The following is a 12,707-nucleotide window of genomic DNA, read 5'->3' as shown; positions in this document are numbered from 1 at the left end:
CTTATTTTTCTTCCATTAATACTTTTAACATGCTTTTTTACAGTTCTAAGTACTCAATTCTTGTTTTATCCAAAAAGCAAGTGTTAGCCTATGAAATGAATTTCCTAATCTTTAAATTCTTTCTCTGAATGCAAAGTAGTTATATATCAGTGGCATTTATACATTCTAAACATTTTTTTGTTGTTGAAGTATAGTTGATTTACAATTCTGTATTAATTTCTGGTATACAGCAAAATGATTCAAGTTATACACACACACACACACACACACACACATACACATGTTCTTTTTCCAATTCTTTTCCATTATGACTTATTACAAGATGTTAAATATAATTCCCTGTGCTACACAGTAGGACTTTGTTGCTTATTTTATATATAATAGTTTATATCTGCTCATCCCAAACTCCTAGTTTATCCCTTCCCCACTCCCTTTCCCTTTTTTTAACCATAAGTCTATTCTCTAATTCTCTCTGTTTGTGAGTCTATTTCTGTTGTGTAGGTAAGTTAATTTGTGCCATATTTTAGATTCTATATATAAGTGATATATCATAAGGTATTTGTCTTTCTCTGTTTGGCTTACTTATTATGATAATCTCTAGGTCCCTCCATGTTGCTGCAAGTGGCATTATTTCATACTTTTCATACTTTTTTAATGGCTGAGTAATATTCTATTGTATATATATACTACATCTTTATCTATTTCTCTGTTGATGGACTTTTAGGTTGCTTCCATGTCTTGGTTATTGTGAATAGTGCTGCAGTGAACATTGGGGTGCATTTATCTTTTCAAACAAGATTTTCTCTGGATATATGCCCAGGAATGGGATTGCAGGATCATATGGTAACTCCAACAATTTAATTTTTCTAGGTGGCAAAACTTGACTAAGAATTAGTCTTAATTTAAATTGTTTGGATACTAAAGATAGAAAAGTCCTTCTAAAAACTAAAATAGGGAATCCATGTGCCCCATATCCCATGTTATTGATTGCATTTTCTTTATTTCTTTTGTGACATTGCTAGCCATATAAATGTGTATTTGAAGCCTCATGTTCAAGGAAAGGGGGACATGGTTAATAGAAAGCAGAGAGGCAGAGAGAAGCATGTTTTGACAGTAATGAGCTTTACTCTATTCTCATAGGTTACAGAAATATTAGGGCTAGTCCCTTTAGCACAGATTTCCAATATAGAAAGAAGAGAGCTGGCTATCATGATTACCCCTCTGGGATTATATCACTAAACTACCTGAGATTTCGCAGAAGTGTGCTTTTCACATTAATGGGAGAGGTAAAAGACAAAACCAGGGAAAGCATGATCAGAGGCGATCACTTCATTCAAAAGTTTGAATAAAACACCACACCATTGCTTCTTATCTCCTTTTTCTAACTGCAAATCATAACTTGAGCCCCCTTTTATCCTTTTGTGTTTTGCAGTGTTACTTGAAGTTAAGGCTAGATCGGCCACTCACTGATTTAGGACAAGTCATTCTCTCAAAGTATCAGTTTCCTCCACTTTAAAAAAGAGGTAATATCTACTTCAAAGAGTTGTGGGAAACATGCAATCCTGCAAGTACATAGTACCTAGTAAGCATTCAATAGATGTATATTATAACAATTGTTATTAAGGCTGGCAATGACCAAGGGAGTGACTTAATAACGATTCTAAATATAAATAGTAATCTCGCTTAGAATAAGGTGACCAACTTCCTCAGGGGACAGAAAGTGAAAGAGAATAACTTTTGACACAATATAAATCTTATATAAAAAAGAAAGCTATTGAAAAAATTCAATATTGACATAGGTTTCTGGATGGAGCCCAAAATTGATAATCAGGTGAAATGAGATTTCCACGTGGTTGTCACCAATGTTAACCAGTATAATACCTTCTCTTGCAAGGTCTGAATTAATTAGACATTGAATATAGGCACCATGAACTGCAGGGCAATAGTTTTGTCAGTAGAAGGCAATGGAAGGCTTTTTCTGTGAAAAGCGTTAAGTTTGAAATTGCAAAAATAGGATACAGGGAGATACATTACTTTTATTACCACCAAAGTTTGTTTTAAACAGAGTCTCTGCATGAGTCTTTTGGTATATACGACCACTTAATTAAGCACTTACAATCCTTGCAAAATATAACCTATCAGCTAATCTTATGCCTAAATTTCTCCTGCAGATTTTTTTTAACTTTCATTCTTGCCCAATAAGAAACTTCTTGGGTGTTAGAAGCGGTTTCAGATCTAGTAATTAATTACTGCTTGTTCAAAGAGGACAATAACTGTTTTTGTTATTTTGGTCACCTAATTCTATTATCTGCCCCATGTTTCCAAATTTCAGTTGAGAAATTGTAATCAAATACTGTCCAAAGATATACTAAGTGAAGTAGGTAGAGTTTGTAATTTACCAAGTGTATATCAGCATAATCAGATTTAAGAGTCATGATTTAGTGTGAGGTATGCATTAATAACCAAGGAAATATTATTCTACCTAGATTCTACTCATTTGGAGATGACATTAGATCCTTAAAGAAGCTCAATGTGAGTGTTACTTGTTGGCTCGGGAGATTAAGAACCTGGTGTTGTCACTACTACGGCTTGGGTCACTGCTGTGGGGAGGGATCGATCCCCACCCTGGGAACTTGTGCGTGCTGTCGGCATGGCCAAAAATAAAATAAAATAAAATAAAATAAAAACTAAATGAGGGAAATTAAAAAAAAAAGAAACACAATGTGGCATGGCAGACAAAGCACTAAGCTAAGAGTGAAGATCACGATTCTAATTCTATGAACTTGGGCAAGCCTCAGTGTTTATAGAACTGAATTTCCCCTTCTATAAATAGCAATTATGCATTATGTTCAAGCTGTTAGATTTAGGAATACAGCCAGAAGTATAAAATGGCGTCTACTTTCATGAAACTTACATTCTAGATGGATGTGATTTTCTTACTGGACAATCTCTAAATTCACATTTAACATTCTGTGATAGTAATGCTCTTCCAGATTGCCAAGGATTGGCCAGCATTACATGTAGAAAAAGAGAGGACATAGGACATGTAACAACTGTACATTAACAATGGAATGAGGGAAATAATCAAGCACATGCCCACAGAAGGGGCTCAATTCACAACTGTTCACATAATCATTTTACTAAGAAGTGTAATGATATGTTTCCAATTTGTGGTTTAGCAGATTTGTTTTCCTGTTGTTTCATATTTCTGCCTGTTTCATTTATATTTTATTTGTATTTTTTCTTTAGGAAACTCTTGTAGAAGTCTCAGAGGACCTCTTTTTGTGGATGAAAGTAAGCCCTTCTAATTGTCAGATTAGTTAGGCAGCAAGAACATTTTATTAGCTAAGTTCATAGCTCTTCTAAGTAGTTATATAATGAAAATGAAATGTCTTAAGGCTAACATTTTCAAAGTGATGCGTGGGTAGCCGAGAAACTAAATCTGAGTAGGAGAGATGAACGTTTTTACATCATTTCAAGTGTTACCTAAATCCCAAAGTATAATGTCCCTAAAATCTTTGGTACTTTACAGTTTGCAATCATGTTTACATTCTTCATCTATTTGAACCCTACAAGATCAAGATCACCAGAATTTAAAACAAGAGGAAAAAAGCAAAGTAAACATTATCTTTCCTTTTCAGTAATTAGTATTGAGGCTCTATCCATTCCTCAGCATGGTCTGGCTGCTAATTTTCAACACCACTGTAACACTAGAACTTTGTTTTCTCTCTCTTGTTCCCATCCTCCCTACTAAATCAACAGCAACATCTTCTGGTTATGCCTATCACTTTTTTTCCAGTTTGAGTTGGAAACATAGAAGTAAGAATAGAGCTAGGAAGGTTGACAGAATTTGAGCGATGTTACTTTGATCCTTTAAGTTTAGGTCTGTTTTCCATGAGTCTTTATAAATGTGAGAATGTGTGTGTGCACTCATCTGTGCTTTTTTCATGGAACCTAAACATGCAGTTTTAAAATACCTTCTTAAGCACATATTGTCTGATCAACCTGTAATATTTATACATGTTCCAAAGAAGAATCATTTGGCTCATACTCAATTCACAGGGTCTATTTACCATGATTTATGCTGGGTCCAGTGAGACCTTCTGGTTCAAAAGTAATTTAATTGTAAAATGGCATTGTTTCAAAGCAGTAATTAATGTCCCTATATATCATAAGAACTCCAGAAAACAAACAAACAAAAAAATAGAGTGCTTTAGGACAACCGTTTTTATAGCCATGGCCTAGAGGTCCATTTTGATGATTTGGCAAGCCATAAAAGGGAAAAGTGGTAATATTAGAAATAGGTATAGTAATATTTTCATTTTTTTCCTCATTTCAGATACACAGAATTGAGCTCAATTATGTTCTGTTTAAGAAAGCAGATAATAACTGCAAAAAAGTTCAGCCTGTTTGTAATTATCATTCTTTTCTCCTTACTGACAAGTACTCAAGATTATTTACCCACCATAAAGTTCATTGTGATTTATCTTTAGTGAAAGATTATCTGCTGAGCTCTTCAATTTCTAAAATCTTCAGGTCTTTTGGTGTTTTAAAGGCCTATTTTGTCATAAAAAGCTGGTGTCTGAAAAATAGAATTTTTAACTCTGTCCAGTATAGTGTTTCATTGTGCCATGGTTAAAGTACGAGTAAGTACTTTATTCTCTAGGGCTGAACATTTTCTTGTGATTAAATGAAGTTGCCCTCCAAGAAGAAGAAAGCAACCAATACTTCATTGAGATATTATTCACTGGTAGTTTTCCCAGATGATTAAAATTTAAGCTTAAGCTTATGAAAAGATTTTTTTTTTATTTCATTTTCTTTTTATTTTGTCTTTTTTTTTTGTCTTTTTGCTATTTCTTGGGCCGCTCCCGCGGCATATGGAGGTTCCCAGGCTAGGGGTTGAATCGGAGCTGTAGCCACCGGCCTACGCCAGAGCCACAGCAACGCGGGATCCGAGCCGCGTCTGCAACCTACACCACAGCTCACGGCAACGCCGGATCGTTAACCCACTGAGCAAGGGCAGGGACCGAACCCGCAACCTCATGGTTCCTAGTCGGATTCGTTAACCACTGCGCCACGACGGGAACTCCTGAAGATTTTTGAATCTGTTCCCTCTTCCTCTGTAGGCCCTCATCAACTTTTGTCTAGACTATTCCAATAGTCTCACATAATTCTTCTTGCCTCTAGACTCTTGCTCTCTCCAATTCTTCTCCATATTGCCACTATAGCTTACTTCCTGCATGAGATAGGCTCATGTTATCCATCAGCTCAAGAATTCTATATTAAACACAGAATAAAGTCCAAAATCTTTAGTCCTTCACAACATTCCCACAGCCTATTTCTCATTTCCACCATCAGTACTGGCTCTGCAAACACAATAAATGCACACACACACACACACATCTAACACAAATCACAATATATTTCTTGAATGTGTCAGGCACTTTTTCAAGTGTACGCCTTTATTATTACAGAGAGGAAATCAAATACAGTTGCTTGGTATTTTAATTAAGGAGTTCAAACACTGAGCTAGAGGAAGATTTCAAGTAAGCAAATCTCTCTTTCCTTCTAGCCCTTGAATTTCATACTCATATACTCATACCACCTGTTATCTGCCTAGTTTCTAGCTCACAAACTGATAATTCCAGAGTGGTCTTTTGATGGTTTCTTAGGAATAATAATTTTAAAAAACCCTTCATTTAGAGCATTTTTTTTCTTTTTCTTTTGCACTTTATCCATCACCAATGGTGAGTGGTTTTTTTATTTCACGCCTTGCTGAGCTTGGACAAACAGCCATATTCCACCCATACACGTTAAGTAGATCAGAAATTCCTTAAACTGAAGGCTGCATATGGTCACCATTTTATGAATTCTGTAAACCTGAAACAGGTCATTCTAGCTATGCAAAGCTGTGCTCATTTTATATTACAGTTCTTGTGCTTTTCAAAGAAGTGATAAAAGTGCATGGGACTGCATTTCTTTTTGACTTATTTTCCTGCAAACATTATTCAAAGAAGAAAAAGATAACCTAAAGATTTTCCAGACTTCTGAGGCAATTAAAAAGAATATGAAGTTTACATATTTACTAACAGCAGTTTTTAAAAACACATCTTAATGTCCTCTTTTATAACACATAGAAACTCATGTAAAGAAAACCAAGGAAATTGCTTTTTTTAGAAAAAAAATTTTCATGGCTAGAACATATTCATTCTGATCTAAAAGTAAAAAGCAAGCAAGCAAACAACCAAAAACCAGAGTATCATAGGGCAATAATAAATTACTTAAGCCCTTTTGTGAGGAGCAGTGATTTTACACATTTCTATTTAAAAATTCATGAATAATTCTTTCAGCAATTAATAAATCCTCATGAAAGAAAAACATCTATATTGCCATTCAAAAGTTGTCACTCCTGCAGATCACAATGAATTCTTTCTTTTCAAATGATTTAGCAATGATTTTTCCAAAGTGAATAAAAATGGAAATATTTTGAAGTCCACTTTTCCTTTGCAAAAGTGTGTCTTCTCTTCCCTCTTGAGGTAGAACCCATTTCTATTTTCAGCATGGAATAATGGCTATGGACAATCAAAAGTGTTTATATCCCAAGATTAAGGAGAATAATGAGTTACAAATGGAGCCTTTTTGCTTAGTCATTTTGTTAGATCAATTTCATTTATATATTTTCTTCCTTATATATAGTAGGCACCCGCAAAGTTTAGGATGGCAGGAAAATGATTTTCAGAGTTAATATGTATCTACTCACTATTAGATATGGTTATCAAAACACCCATTAACTTAAAAAATCTCTCAACGTTATAATCACTACATTTTTTGGCAACTGTTATTACTTTGGATTTTTGTTCAATGAAATGATCAAGATGTCAGGATTTAAACTATTTCTATGTCTGGCATCTTGGGCAGCTACAGCAACTATTTCAGGTCATCACATATTATTTGATGGCTCATTATTTCACTGTACAACAAACTCCAGAGAATAAAAGGAATAATGTAAATGCCAAAGGTCCCTAAACTGGAACTGTCAAGGAGACAACATAAAACAACCTTTCAACAAGCGTGTGTTAGACTAAGTACAACACATTAAGAAAAAATTAGACCATGCCATTCCTCGGTTGCCTTTCTACTCTAGAGCCTATAAATATAGATGGATTACCTCTTTGGTATTTCTTGGAATTCTTCCTTTGATGTAAATGACAGACTAGATATTTGAAAAGCAGAACAGAAGACTCATGCATTTTAACTGTTGAAGTTAAAAAAACAAAAAGGACTTAACCAGAACTTGTAACGCTGGACTATTCCAACTAAACAAAGCCAAATTGTTTTGAGGTTAATCTGTCTAATATTTATAAAAAGGACTATGTTTTTGTGTATATATCACATACAAACAAACTTTTAACATGGCTAACCATGATGTCTTAAACAATAAAGAATATTTGCTGCTGAATATGCAAGCTTTTCTCATAACCATGCCACTAGATTATTTATAATACATCTATGTTGAGGAGCATGTTAATGTCATGTTTAGAAAGCCACAAGTTTGCTTGTTTTGTAGACACAATGTAGAAACAAAAGGTAGCAACTGGCCCAGTGCCTCCTATATTTAGTTCTAATCAGACTAACAGTAGTTCCATATTTCTCTGAAGTTTAGATAAATATAATTTTGCATTCAAAGTCCATTGTGAACAGAATATGAAACTGTGAAATAGGAACTAAGCTCTACCACCTTTTTAGACCACAGTAATGAATAAAGCATCAAAAGGACTTTGGTAGACAGCAGAGTTTAAAGTCAGAAACATGGGTTCTAGAACTACCACTGCATTTAATACACATTTGACTTTAGGCAAAACATTCCCTCATAACCCAATCACACATTTAAGTGGGTTTATAATAACTGTCATAAGTATTTGGAAGAATTATTGGGGGGCTTAAATGAAATAATAGACATAATTTGTTAAGGTTAAGACACTATGTGATATGAAACATCTGCTATTGTGCTGTACATTTTGACTTAACATTGATCAGCCTCAATTACTTTCACAAATACTTTATTTCAAATTTTTAGATTCAAGATTTGGGCAAATATGGACAGAAACACAGGGAGAAACCTGTTTGAAGTGAAAAAGCAGATAAGGAAAACAGGTGCCAGAAGACACATTTTTCCTTTTTTTTTCACTTCCTACTGCAGATCTAGAAAAAAATAAATTCTTAAAAGTGTCTTGCTTTAAAAAAAAAGTTATTACTATGGGTTCAGTAGTTTCCCTAAAAAGTTTGTTGTTTAACATGAGAAATGGTAGCACTTGGAGAGTTTCAAATTCTAAATGTTGCCATAGAAACACAGCTTCAGACATTAGAATGAATCATATGCCACTCATTTTTTTTTTTTTCTGATAAAGATTTTCTTAGGAGAAATATCTTGGAAAACTAGACTATAAAACAGGTGGTCAGATATATTATGAAGCTGTTTACAGGGCCGTGATTGCAGAGCTTGGACCTTGTTTAACCAAAAAATGCCTTTGTTAGCGTATCAAAAGATGCCCCTGCACTGCCCTGAGGAGCTACTGTCTGGAAAAGCACAACTACTGAAAACAAAGCTATTCTCTCTACTGTCTATAACAAGCTAAGAGTTCAGAGACTCATCAAATATAACCTGAAGCAGCCAGAGGTTATGTATTTTCTTATTAGGATATATTATAATGTATTATTAATGTAAGTATTTTAAGAGATTTATAGACAGAAAATTATAGAAAGAATTTTTAAGATACCTTTTGGCCTCTATGGCAAAAAAATTTCCAATGCTTTAAAATATCACATTATTTCCACTGCCTATATATAATATACATGTATAACATATAAAGTTTGAAAAGCAAAAGGGAAAGAAAGGAAAAATCCCAAGTGATTTTAACAGACATATATATAACCACTTTTATTTATTTATTTTTTTTGTCTTTTTGCCTTTTCTTGAGCCACTCCCGCGGCATGTGGAGGTTCCCAGGCTAGGGGTCTAATCAGAGCTGTAGCCTCCAGCCTACGCCAGAGCCACAGCAATGCTGGATCCAAGCCACGTCTGCAACCTACACCACAGCTCACTGCAACGCCAGATCCTTAACCCACTGAGCAAGGCCAGGGATCGAACCCACAACCTCATGGTTCCTAGTCAGATTCGTTAACCACTGCGCCACGGCGGGAAGTCCCCTATAACCACTTTTAAACCCCTATGTGTATATTTTCACATAGATGAAATAGAAAATGTATAATTTGATAGCCATATTTTTCTACTTAATATTGAGATTTTTCATTGAAAATAAAACCTCATATCACTATATGATGCCAGATAGTCTATAATAAGAATAGTAGGATTCAAGAATATCAAATGTCAAATAATGAATGTCTTTCTCTTTTCTGAATTTATTTGCATGCCCTCCGTTAAGGATGGAGATCCTGAGAAGAGGGGCAGTGGCCTAGAGGCTTTTTTCAGTTTATATGAAGACTAAGTTGAGTTGTAATAACCTTAGATTTCTTAGCCTTGCTTTCGAAAATCTTGGTTTACTTAGTTTAATAGCATATATATAAATTTTTATTACAGTCCAAAAGTCATGAAAACATGGAACACTTCATGAATTTGCACATCAGTCCTGCACAGGGACCATGCTAATTTTCTCTGTATCATTCCAATTTTAGGATATGTGTTGCTGAAACAAGCACTAATATTTGTCAAATTTATCAATCCATATATTTTCCATCAAATCCATTAAAAACGGCCATAGGAACATAAAAATATGAATGAGGTTTAAAATGAAAATTGAATATTTTACTGAACTATTTTACTTAGTGTTTTTGTTTTCTTAGAATTTATTATTTAATATAAAGTTTACCCCAAACCAAAGTTAATTTCTAATTAATTCAGGTTACCAAGTGGGATTCAGTGAGTTATTACATTAGGCCAATTATAGTTCTTTGGCAACCTTAGAGTTAACATAGCTTTCAAGTTTGTCTACTTGACAACTGGGAAAGAACTTTTGCCTTGCGAATATCTGGCTCACTAATGGGAAATCATAGAATTTCAAAGCCCAGGAACAGATAGGGAAGCAGCATTTTAAATCCTGATGATCTTAAGGCTGCAGTCAGGTAAGTGTCCTGATCCATATTAATTTTGTTATAGTTGAAGTGAAGATAACCTTCCTTCACAGCTATGCTGTTCATATTTCATTTAATAATGAAAATTCAAGGAAGGAAATACTAACCAAACAATCCGATTAAGAACAGCAAATTTTAACACAGTCTAATAGTCTCCATTTCTATATATTAACTTTAATATATGTGTGGATATATGGCTGCCATTTTTCCAAAGTCATATTTGAAAATCCATAGAATAAGTGTATGTGCCTTAATTTGAAGCCTTGGTTATCTGCATGCATTTGTAAATGTTGTGAATATTCTTAACGTAGATATTAGCAGTAGCTATTTAAAACTACATATGTAATTATATATTTCATTTAATCTTTGTTATCATTTAATCAAAGCTGTTATCCTCTTTTTTTTGAGGGGGGGCGCACCTGTGGCATATGGAGGTTCCCAGGCTAGGGGTCGGCTGCCGGCCTACGCCACAGCCATAGCAAGGCAGGATCCAAGCCAAGTCTGCGACCTGCACCACAGCTCATGGCAATGCCAGATCCTCAACCCACTGAGCAAGGCCAGGGATCTAACTCGCAACCTCACGGTTCCTAGTCAGATTGGTTTCCACTCTGCCATGACGGGAACTCCTGTTATCCTCATCTTAAAGGTGAGGAATATTGCATTTTATAGGAAAGCTAATTAAACTGCCCAAGGTCATATAGCTAGCATATTCCTTTAAAAATTATTTTGTATAAATAAATGCTTATGTATGAAGTTATTTAATCCAGAGTATAAAATAGAATTGAAGTTTTATGTGATTTTTATCTAAGTGATTTGAAATATTACTTTGCAGTATATTACAGATAAACTTTAATTTTGTAGTCCAAATTACTCTACTTTTCAGATGTAGTACTTCTCTCTTATAAAGGTAAATGCTCCTGATGAAGTGTTTTTTTTTTTTCTCACTTGTTTCTTGCTTTTTTTTTTTATGTCTAAGAGAATCCTGACATTTTTGGTATGTATTTATGTAAATCAGTAGTGACCTTTTTCATTTCTGCACTTTAGAAAGGAAAAGATAAATGTTTGGGTACAGTCATTGCTCATTTTCTATGAACAGGCTCTATGACAAGTGCATATTAGGCTCATTCTCAAGTATGTTTAAGTGAATGCAACTATCCATACAAATCTTCCTCAACTTACAACGGGGTTATGTCCTCAAATACACTGTAAGTTGAAAATATTGTAAGTCAAAAATGCATTTAATACGTCTAATGCTAATACACCTAAACATAGCTTAGCCTAGCCTACTCTAAACATGCTTAGAACACTTATATTAGCCTACAGTTGGACAAAATCATCTAACACAAAGCCTATTTTACAATAAAATGCTGAATATTTCATTTAATACACTGGATGCTGTACTGAAAGTGAAGAACAGATTGGTTATATGGGTACAGAACAGTTTTAAACACATGGGTTGCTCACCCTCATGATCGCATGGCTCACTGGAAGCTGTGCTCACTGCTGCTGTCCAGCATCATAAGAAAGTACCATACTGTATACTGCTCACCCAGGAATAAATTAAAATTCAAAATTTGAAGTATGGTTTCTACTGAATTCATATTGCTTTTGCATCATCAAAGTTGAAAAAATCATTAAGTTGAACCATCATAAGTTGAGGACTGCTTGTATTTTTAAAGAGATAGTAAATATAAATGGTATTGAATAGTCTTTTACTTTCCAATGAACTGCAACAATGAATATTGTTGATGCCTGAGCGCAATACTGCGCATGCCAAATTATTAAAATAGGATCCCCATCAATAATGTCAATGAGTAGGATTTAATAATTTTAATGATCAAAGAAATAGTCTAAAAGTTTTATGGTATTTCAAAAGATGTACCCATTAAGGAATATTACATATTTTCTAAGCCATCATATATCAACTTAACAACTGAAGAAATAAACACCATATTGTTGTACAATGTCAGTCATGATGGAAATGTAAAAATAACTGAATTAACAGTTAACACAAATGTCAAATCCAAAGCAGTCTAAATGCTACAAACCCAAAACTTTTGAATTTTCAGCTATTGATTAAAAAGTGCAAGATACCAGTAACACAGCAAAATGCTCATTTTAATATTCATTATCGAGATTAATAATAATGTTTATGTAATTTGGGGATTGAGCATCTGGGATCAGAAAACAAGGCATATAACTATTTTTACATATACTTGTTTTTGTCTTTTTAATTAATTTTCATTTAAATTTATCTGAAATTTCTGAAATTTATTTGTCAAGAATCATCCATAAATTTTAGTAAAGAAAGCACTGTAGGATTTTTTCCTTTTGTGTGTACTAGTGGAGATACATGAAAATTTAAATGTTATTCTCAGCTTGATTTCCCCCATGGTGCATTAAGAACTATACAGAAACACTTTTGCAAAGTGGAAGATACTGCATATGGCCTAATTAAAATCATTGAGCAAATAATCAAATAAATGCCATAAGTCTGATGATGAGGCTAGTCTATAGTAGCATGCCACCCTGCATATATATGTATATATATATATATA

General features: G+C 34.0%; 1 non-coding gene across 1 annotated transcript; it reads right to left on the bottom strand.

Moving 5' to 3' along the window:
• Window positions 1-9,610: 9,610 nt before the first annotated feature.
• LOC125119066 (U6 spliceosomal RNA) lies at window positions 9,611-9,717 on the bottom strand. The gene has a single exon (XR_007133020.1). It is a non-coding gene; the product is annotated as a U6 spliceosomal RNA (small nuclear RNA).
• Between the last annotated feature and the right edge of the window lie 2,990 nt (window positions 9,718-12,707).

The sequence above is a fragment of the Phacochoerus africanus genome, chromosome X (genome assembly GCF_016906955.1).
Source record: "Phacochoerus africanus isolate WHEZ1 chromosome X, ROS_Pafr_v1, whole genome shotgun sequence".
Taxonomy (NCBI): Eukaryota; Metazoa; Chordata; class Mammalia; order Artiodactyla; family Suidae; genus Phacochoerus; species Phacochoerus africanus.
The sequence above is the reverse complement of the archived record's forward strand: the minus strand, read 5'-3'. Positions and strand labels throughout refer to the sequence as shown.